The sequence below is a fragment of the Cupressus sempervirens genome, chromosome 5, assembly GCF_028749045.1.
Source record: "Cupressus sempervirens isolate cs-2001-9-10 chromosome 5, ASM2874904v1, whole genome shotgun sequence".
Lineage (NCBI taxonomy): Eukaryota > Viridiplantae > Streptophyta > Pinopsida > Cupressales > Cupressaceae > Cupressus > Cupressus sempervirens.
The window spans coordinates 529,860,260-529,870,121 of record NC_143122.1 but is presented as its reverse complement, the minus strand read 5'-3'; the positions used below and the strand labels follow the sequence as shown (position 1 = coordinate 529,870,121).

The window sequence follows — 9,862 nt, the reverse complement described above, 5'->3', positions numbered from 1 at the left end:
CAAAACAATTCTTGACCATATGACCCACCTGTCAAGCCTACTTTATGGAGGGATGATCATTTTTTCAATTATCATAGGAGCAAGGAACATAGCATAGATAATTGGTTCAATATCAAGGATGTTATTTAAGACCTCATTGATGGAGTCAAGGTCGTAATAGATGGCTTGGTTAAATTTTTTGATAATAAATCCTTCAAACAACCATTACCTAAATATGAAAGAGGGAAATCATCTCAGTCCAATAAGAAAAATCATGATGCAAAGATCAATTACACTCACATTGACACAAACAATGTCATAAACATGTTGGAGGCTATTGAACATATCAACATGATGGGTCCTAAATTTGACAAGGAATCCAACTATGACAGTGATGATGAAAAACCTAAGGTAGTCTTAAGAACACACAATGCTCAAGAAAACCATAGAGACATTAGGCCTAAGATAATTCTTAAGGTAGTAGAACCATCCTCTTCACATGGTGAAACACTTAACGTTGTCACTAGGGGGCAATCCAAGGTCATCCTCAGAGTAGCATATGACCATAAGAATGCCTCCTCATCCAAATAGGTGGCTACTCTACCCATATCTAATTATGATCTTTTCGTTAGTTGCAAGAAACCCCTATGAAAATATCAATCCTTGAGTTACTATAATTATCTCTTTTGCACAAGGATGTTCTTGAAAAAGCTTTATGCACAACCAATGTTCCTATAGATATTGATGCCAAGAAATTCCAAGCTAGGGTCAATCATATTTCCTCACCTCACTATCTCACATTCTTTGAAGATGATGAAAAGGCCCTTAGTCATCCCAACAACCTAGCTCTCCATATCAAAGTCCAAAGCTTTTGTACTCATGCCCATTGGGTCTTGATAGGCAATGGTGTTGGGTTAAATATTATCTCCTTCAATGTCATCCAACAGCTTGGCATGTCTGAATTTTTTATTGATCCTAGATGGAAGATCACCATCAAGGCATATGACAAAATTGAATGGTCTTCCAAGGCCTAATTGCCCTTCCTATTCACGTGGGTCCCATAGAAAAAGATGTGGAGTTGTGCCATCAATATATAAATTTCCCATTCAGTAGTGTCAAGATCATTATTCTATGTGATAATTTAATGTTTATCAACATGCTCACCGCTGAAATGTTAGTTCCTCATTATCACTCTTCTTGTGAGCTCAAACTATCCCTCAAGGAATGTGAATAGAAACTAAAAATTATGAGCCTTGGTATGGGAGAATATACTCTAGATTCCATTGATGCCTTGCCAATTTCTCCAAAATCTTATGGAAAACACTCTAATAAAATGAAGCTCTCAGCTTCGACCATGACCATCTTTGGGACCTTTGTTCAATCCTCTATTACCCTAGAAGAAAAAAAGGAAGATCAAGCCATAAGGGACTTTATTTATAGGGAAGAAGAAGATATTGAGAAGATTACTATCACTACTCCTATATCGCCCAAATATTTTGGTGAAGGTTATAGACTCTTAAAAAACATGGGATATCATGGCCAAGGATCCCTAACTGGTGACAAAAGGGCTCTTGTAGAACCCTTAATTCATACTGAGGGACAAAAAAATAGAGATACTTCTAGTCTAGGCTTTGGGGTAGAGGATGAATTACTGAGGTTTCATAGAAGGGCCCTTGTGACTAGTGAATCAATGGATAATGATCCACCCCTTGCTACTTCCACTACTCTAGAAGAAGACTTCGTGCCTCCTACTTTCCTCCTTTGGGGAGAAGAAATAATGATAAAAAATAATGATGTTGAAGCTTCTAAATATAGGCAACATGTCTCTAATGAATCTAACCATGAAGATCCTAATAGAGGAAGGATAAGAGAAAATATTGCTCGACTGCTGGCTTGGAATCAAAGCACAAATTTTGGTGACTATAAATGGGAATATATTTTAGATGCTTCTTGTGAATTAGGCATGGATATCATATATGCCTATGTCACCCAATCAAATGTAGTCAAAAAGTCTAGTCTAGGGTCCTATGAGTTTGGCTTGTAATTTTCTCTAGTGGATCACATTCATCCCTCTAGGTCTCCTCTTGATCTAGATCCCTTTGGAGATTTTTCTATAGGCTAAATCTCTCTTTTCACCAGAGACAAATTCTTCCACATCCCTCTTATTGATACACCCTGATCTCATAGATTGGTCTAGTCAAAATCAAAGACCAGAGCTACCATCCTTTCTAAATACCTACGAGATCACCTACTACCTAAATGCCATTGAACCTATGATATATTACACTAGTGAACTAGTGATTAACATGATGAAAACAAATATCAAGTACATCAGTCAAAAAATCAAGAGAAAAATAAAAAAAAGTGTTTAGATGATGAAAACCACTTTGTGGCAGTGTCTGAACCTCAAAATAGTAAAAATAAAGACATATCCAAGGGTGAAAACCTCTTCAAGGCACTTGAGAATGAGGTACTTAGTAGTTTGCCAAGCTATTTTCAAGATAGATCTTCAGTTCTCATTGAACTTACACAACCTATCAATATTGTTATAGATGAGTCTCCTAAGATTATTCATGTTGCTCAATCATTATCAGTTGAGGAAAAAGGGAAAATTCACTAAATTTTTCCAAGAAAAGAAGATAAAATTTTCATGGTCTTATTCAAATATGCCTAGCTTAGACAAAAATATTATCATAGTATCAAACCCATCAAGAATTTTTTTAGAAAAATTCATCCTCATGTGGCATTGCTAGCAAAAGCTAAGCTCAAAAAACTATTAAGTAGAAATTTCATCCAAGCTATTGACTATACCGAATGGATCTCAAATATTGTACCTATCACAAAACATGATAAGTCCATTCATGTATGGACACATATCATAGAAATGAACAAAGCATTCCCTAAGGATGATTTTCCACTTCCTAATATAGACATGATAGTAGACATGACTGTGAGCTATGAAATGTAGCCCTTAATGGATGACCTTTTTGGATACAATCAAATTAAAATTACCCCTAGAGATCAAGAGAAAATGGAATTTACTTTTGCATGGGGTACTTTCTATTGGAATGTCATGCCATTCAAGTTAAAGAATGTAGGAGCCACTTATCAAAGAGCCATGCCTAGTATCTTCCACGATATGATGTATAAGAATATGAAAGATTATGTTGATGACACATTAGCTAAATCCTAGAAAAGATATATGCACCTTAATGACTTGAGTTTGATATTGGACCACATGGAATAGTTTCAACTTAGGTTGAATCCCAAGAAGTGCTCTTTTGGTGTCACCTCAAGAAAGTTGCCAGGCTACATCATATTTCTAAAAGACATAAAATTTGATCCAGAAAAGGTGCAAGCCATTATGAAAATGCCTCCTCCTAAGAAAATCTGTCAATTAAGAAGTCTTTAAGGACATATTCAATCTATTAGGAGGTTTATATATTAGCTAGCTTATAGAGCACAATAATTCAATAAAAACTTACACAAAGGATCCATGTGTATTTGGAATGAGGAATGTCAAAAGAGCTTAGATCCAATCAAAGGGAACTTCTATAAACCTCTAATATTGATGCCAACTATACCATGAAAACCTTGATTTTATACATGGGTGAACCCACAATAGTGGGTTACACTTTTTTAGAGGAAGAAATTCCTCCAAAATTGCGAAAGATGAATGTTTGGCCCAAAAACTTTTGATAGTAAGTAATCATATAGTTTCAATAGAAACTACAAAAATTCTAATAAAAACTACTTTTGAAGGTAGTTTTGATAAAAAATAATCAATAAAGAAGTGGTCCTAAATAGTTTCGATCGAAACTAATTAGTTTCTATAGAAACTAAATAGTTTTGATCCAAACTAAGTAAGCATAAAAAATCAGCCTAAAAACTTTCGATAGAAAGTTAGTTCCTATCAAAACTAGAAAACTAGATGGCTTTTACAAAGTCTATAGTATTTTAAATTGTTTTCATGGCTTCCAGGCTCAATTGCTAGGTTTAGATGAAGGAATAAAGACATGTTATTTTGCAAAACACAAGTACTATAGAATGAGCTTTCTAATGAATATGTATTTGATACATTGTGAACTTTTGAAGTATACTTATTTTACATTTATTGAATAGAGGTTCTTTATAAAAATAAACCTATAGATTGAATGCTCATGAAAAAATAGTAACTAAGAGAAAATGTGTTCAATAATAACTACAGTCTTCATATTTGAGTCCTCTTTCAATCCAAAAAAGAAAATTTGAAATTGGGTAAACATATAATAAGTTACATGCATCAAAAGCCATGTATGTCCAAATTAGTTTAAAGTCAACTTTAAACTCTAATAAAATTTGAAATACTCAGGATAAAGACATCATATCACCTCCATGGTTTTGATATGGTTGTTAACAAACTAAAGTTGAAAGCATCACATTGATATCTATTGTAGAAAAAAGTTATGTGTCAAAAACAATGTTACTTTTTAAAAATTAGGTTTTTGATAACATACCAATTTTTGTGGGAGAAAAATTAATTCAATCAAATCAATTCATCTTTAAAAAAAAAAAAAAAAAAAAAAAAAAAAAAAAATATATATATATATATATATATATATATATATATATATATATATATATATATAAAATCTACATAGAAATTCCTAAAAGACTCTAATTTACTTCATCTTCAAATTCCTTACCATTAAATGACAATTTGCATCTAAAAGTGAAAGTTTTCTTGAAAATTCATAGTCTAGTGTTAGTTTAGGAAAAAAAGTGTAACCCATTATTGTGGGTCCACCCACATATAAGCTATAGATTCTTCCTTAGGAGCATTACTAACACAAAGTGATGAGATTGGTGAGGAATGCATTATATATTACATTAGTCACACTTTGGTGGCTTATGAAGTAAAGTGCAATAACATTGAAAAAGCTTGTCTTGCAGTGGTATTTACATCCCATAAACTTAGACACTACATGCTTTCCCACACAATGCATCTTATTGCAAAAATTATTGATCCTCTCAAGTATCTACTAAGTAAAGTTGTGCTTATTGGATGACTTTTGAAATGGATGATGATTCTTTCCAAATTTGACATTCAGTATGTCGAACATAAGCCATTAAGGGACAAGCTATAGTTGATCAACTTGATGAGTTTCCATTACAAGACAATGCTCCAATAAATATTGAATTTCTTGATGCCTCTATCATGTATATCACTAAAAGGACATGGAAGATGTTCTTTGATGGATCACATACCTAGAATGGAGCTGGTGCATGCATTTTGTTTGTCACACCTCACAATTATACAATCTCAAAGTCTTAAAATCTCTTGTTTTCGTTGACTAAAAATATAGAAAAGTATGAGGCTTTGACCAATAGGATTAAAATGGATCTTGAATGGAGAATTATAGAATTTCACATCTATGGGGATGCCTAGCTCATCATTAATCAAGTTAATAATGACTATCAGACTAAAGACAACAAGCTTATACCTTACAAGAAATTTATTTATTCTCTAAGGAACTATTTAACATTTGTAACATTCCAATGAAATCCTAGCAACAAATGAGGTTGTAGCTGGTATGACCACTTTAGCATCTATATTATAATTGCAAGAACATGAATCTTGCTTTGAGTTCCTAGTGGAAGAATTACAACATCCTGCATATGACTCCCCTAACAATCATCTAATCAACACTGTTGTTAACCATGACTCCTCTCACCATTCCACCATCTTCTCCTACCTATGCAATTAGATAATTCTTGAATAACTCACACACAACCAAAAATTCCAACTCCTTCACAATGCCTCACACTATAGACTTGTCTCTGGTGATTTGTATAGAAAGGGTCTAGACAGAATGCTTCTTAGGTGTCTAGAGCTAGAATAGTCTAAAAAGGCATTAGCCATAGTCAAGGATGACATTTGTGGGGCACACTCTAATTGCCTTGCACTTTCTTGAAAACTACTTAGGGTGGTTACTATTGACTGACTATGCAAGATGATACTATCATATATGCTAAATCTTGCAAAAAGTGTCAATTACATGGCAACCCAATTCATGCTCTTGGGTGTGATCTTATCCCTTCTATCACACATTGGCCTTTCCAACAATGGGGCTTTGATTTGGTGGGTAAAATTCATCCAAGATCATCCAGTGGACATAAGTTCATCATTAAAGTGATTGAGTATTTTATGAAATGGGTTGAGGTTGTTCCCTTATCTAATGCTATAGGAAAGCATGTTGCCTATTTCATACTCAACCACATCATTTGTTGCTATAGTATCCCTTCCTCTATTATCATTGATAATGGAGGAAAATTCAAGAATAAGGACCTCAAGAAACTTTGCAAAAAATCCAAAATCAAACAACATTGGTCCTCTATGTACTACCCTTAAGGGAACACCCAAGTTGAGGCCTCCAATGTGACACTACTAATGATTCTACATAAAACAGTCCACAAATCAGGTAGGGATTGACATCTACAAATCAACCTAGCATTATGAGCTTACAAGACCACTATACACACTCCTATAAGGGCTACACCTTTTGCACTAGTCTATTGTTCTGAAGCTATTCTACCTTTAGAAGTTGAGATTCTCTCATTATGAATCTCTCTACATGGATTAATCATTGATAAAGACCATAGAGCTATGAGGATACACAAGATAGAAAACCTAGACAAATGTCAAAAGGACACTTTTGATCACATGAGTACTTATCAAAAAAAGATATCTAGTAGCTACAACAAAAAATTCAATCCTCATGAGTTCCACGTGGGTAAACTCATTCTTTGAGAGAACCCTAAGAATCAACAAAAAAGGGAATCGAAGGGAAATTTTGAGCCCAATTGGTTGGGTCCTTACATCATTAAAACAACATTTGGCTCTAGGGCCTAACAACTCTCTACTCTTGAAGGGGAAAAACTTGTTGATCCTATTAACATCTTACATCGAAAGAAATTATATGCTTAAGGCTCTTATAGTTTAGCTATTTGTCAATATCTTATGATCCTGAAACACTAGTGAATTTAGACCTATTTTTTGATGCAGTTTTGGTCAAAATTTTGATAGTTAAACATCAAAAGTCAATGTCACTAGAATTGCATCAAAATTTTGATGCATTCCATAGCCAATAATTATTGATGGCAATATCTGTCAAAAATCTTCCCCATCTATGTCACATGCCAACGCAAAACAACTAATTCAAAATATTGAACTATCAATGCCAGCCAGAGATGATTTGACAAGTTTGTTATACCATCAATGACAAAGCTTGTTGAACTATCAACACCAACTAGAGATGATTTGATGAGTTTGGTATACCATCAATGAAAAACTACGTCAAAGTTTTGACGAAAGTTAGAGTTTTCAAAATAAAAAAATTGCCAGTTAAAATATACCTTTAGCATATTTTCAATCATATTGGTACATTTTTAGTTTTTTTATGTGTCTTCATTTTTTTTTTTTTTGTGGACTATTAGTTTCCCCTCCACTCCTCTGTCATCTTCCATGCTTTGTTTAGTAGAATGTTAGAGATTTCAGTTATCTTTGTCTTTCTCATATTGGAGTTGACTCTCAACAATTTCCATTTTCTTTCTCATGGATGGGCTCTATATTGGAGTCATCATTTTTACTTGAGCTCATCGTATAGTCTTTGGATTGACCAATGACAACAAGAAGAAGTAAGAAAAAACTTGTTCAAGTGAGAGGGATTTGATTTGACACTTGAAGTTTCATTAGAGGGTATTCAATCTACTTATTTGTTGCTAGGGTTTTAAGAGGTGAAGTTAGCACAAAGAAGTTTTGGAAGAAGTTGAAAATGGAAACCATAATGCAACATGTGTAGGTAGCACTAGCTTCCAAGACAAAAAAAAAATACATTGAGACCAAGTGCAGTGATGTCAGTCAGCGTGCCAACATCATTGCAGTGAACGTTGTTGTAGATGCAGTTTGAACCTCACTAGGTCCCAAGGGCATGGACAAGATGCTGTGCACCTCCTCAAGTGATGTGATAATCACCAACAATGGAACCACCATTCTTAGCAAAATATAGGTATATCAGCTAGTTGCTAATACGCTTGTAGAGCTTTGAAATCTCAGGATATTGTTACTAGTGACAACTTGACAATAGTTGTTTTCATCAATGGTGCAATTCTTAAATAATGCATGAATTTGATGTCTAAGGGTGTTCATCCTACCATTATGTCATAGGCATTTCATAGGGCCTCTGAGAAGGTTGTTGAGTTTTAATTACCATGGCTATTCCTGTCAAATTGACAAACCGTGACTCTTTGGTGAAAAGTGTGAGCACTTCTTTGAATAGGAAGGTTGTTAGCTAGTATTCTACCTTATTGGCCCCACTTGTTGTTGATGTCATCATGAATATTGTCGACCCTGTGAAGCTTGACATTGTGGATTTGAGGGACATCAAAGTTTTGCAAAAATTGGGTGGGACTATTGATGATATAAAGATAACACAGGTTTGGTGTTTGATAAGAAGTCAAGCCATGTGGCTAGAGGCCCCACTAGGATTGAGAATGCAAAGATTGGCACAATATAGTTCTATATTTTGCCTCCCAAGATGAACATTGAGTAGAACATTGTGGTCTCTAATTATACAATGATGGATAGGATTTTGAAGGAGGAGAAAAATTATATTCAGGGTATGATAAAGAAGATCACAACCATTAGATGCAAATTGCTATTGATCTAGAAGAATATTCTATAAGATGTCGTCATTTATCTTTCATTGTATTATCTATCCAAGGAAAAGATTTTGGTGGTCAAGGATGTGGAAAGGGATAAAATTGAGTTCATTACCATCTAATATTGAACACTTTAGGGGGGAGAAGCTGGGACATGCTAATTTGGTTGAAGAGGTTTTGACCAGTGACATTGACATGAATTGGGCTATTTGAAACTTATATGCACTTTTTCATAAAATACCATATCCCTAGTCTATCACACAATCTTTTGCTGCATCAAGTAACAACTTTGAACTAGCAATAGTTGTTGTTGCAAGTTTTGGAATAGATTCTGAGGAAGCCCTAGTTGCAACTATTGGACCTTTAGTTGAGGTTTCAATTTTAATTTTATTGGTACATATAAAAATTTCTTTTAGAAGATGTTGGTTTGGAGAAGTTGCTACCAAGTCTAAAAATATTTGACATCGGTTGTGATTGCAAGAGATGCTTCTGGAACTAGCATGTATACAACACAATTGGTGTTTTTTTGTTAAATTGTTACTTAGATAGTGCATTTTGATCCATGAGACTAAAAATGAATGTCTTTAATAATTTAAATTTATTATTTTGACAATATTGTTGGTCTTGATTTGCTAAACTTATTCTTATCATGTGTATTATCTATATTATTCATTATGTATTATCTTTTAAACAAAATGAGAAATCATTCTTTGCCAAACCATTGTGGAGCTCAAAATGAAAACAAATTGAAAAATTTAACTTGATAATTACTTCACCAAAATAGAGTCCAATGTCATATAAACATACTAAGCATGAGATCAAATTGGCACCACTTGCCACAAATTCATTACAAAATATTCAGTGCAACATACCTTGGCTCTTTATTTTCTTCCTCTGTAGAACTTTATAGAACTTTATTCACATCACATGGCAGAGAAAGGAAGAAAAAAAAATTAAGTACACATGCATGTCCATCTCTCCCTGTTATTTATCTTAAATGCATTGAATTCCACAATAATGAGATGACAAAAAGTTGTCATATAAATAGAACAATGATAACTTTGCATAAACATAGTTAATTTCAAAAACCATTAAACAAAACATGTTCCCATTAACTCAAAAGACAAGTTTAAGTAAAGAGTAGAGAACAATGAATTATTTACACTTTCATATATCTTATCTA

The 9,862-nt window shown here is 33.7% G+C and overlaps 1 pseudogene; it reads left to right on the top strand.

Annotated features, from left to right (window-relative positions):
* Positions 1-7,640: 7,640 nt before the first annotated feature.
* LOC149557033 (T-complex protein 1 subunit delta pseudogene) lies at positions 7,641-8,687 on the top strand (annotated as a pseudogene).
* The last annotated feature ends 1,175 nt before the right edge of the window (positions 8,688-9,862 follow it).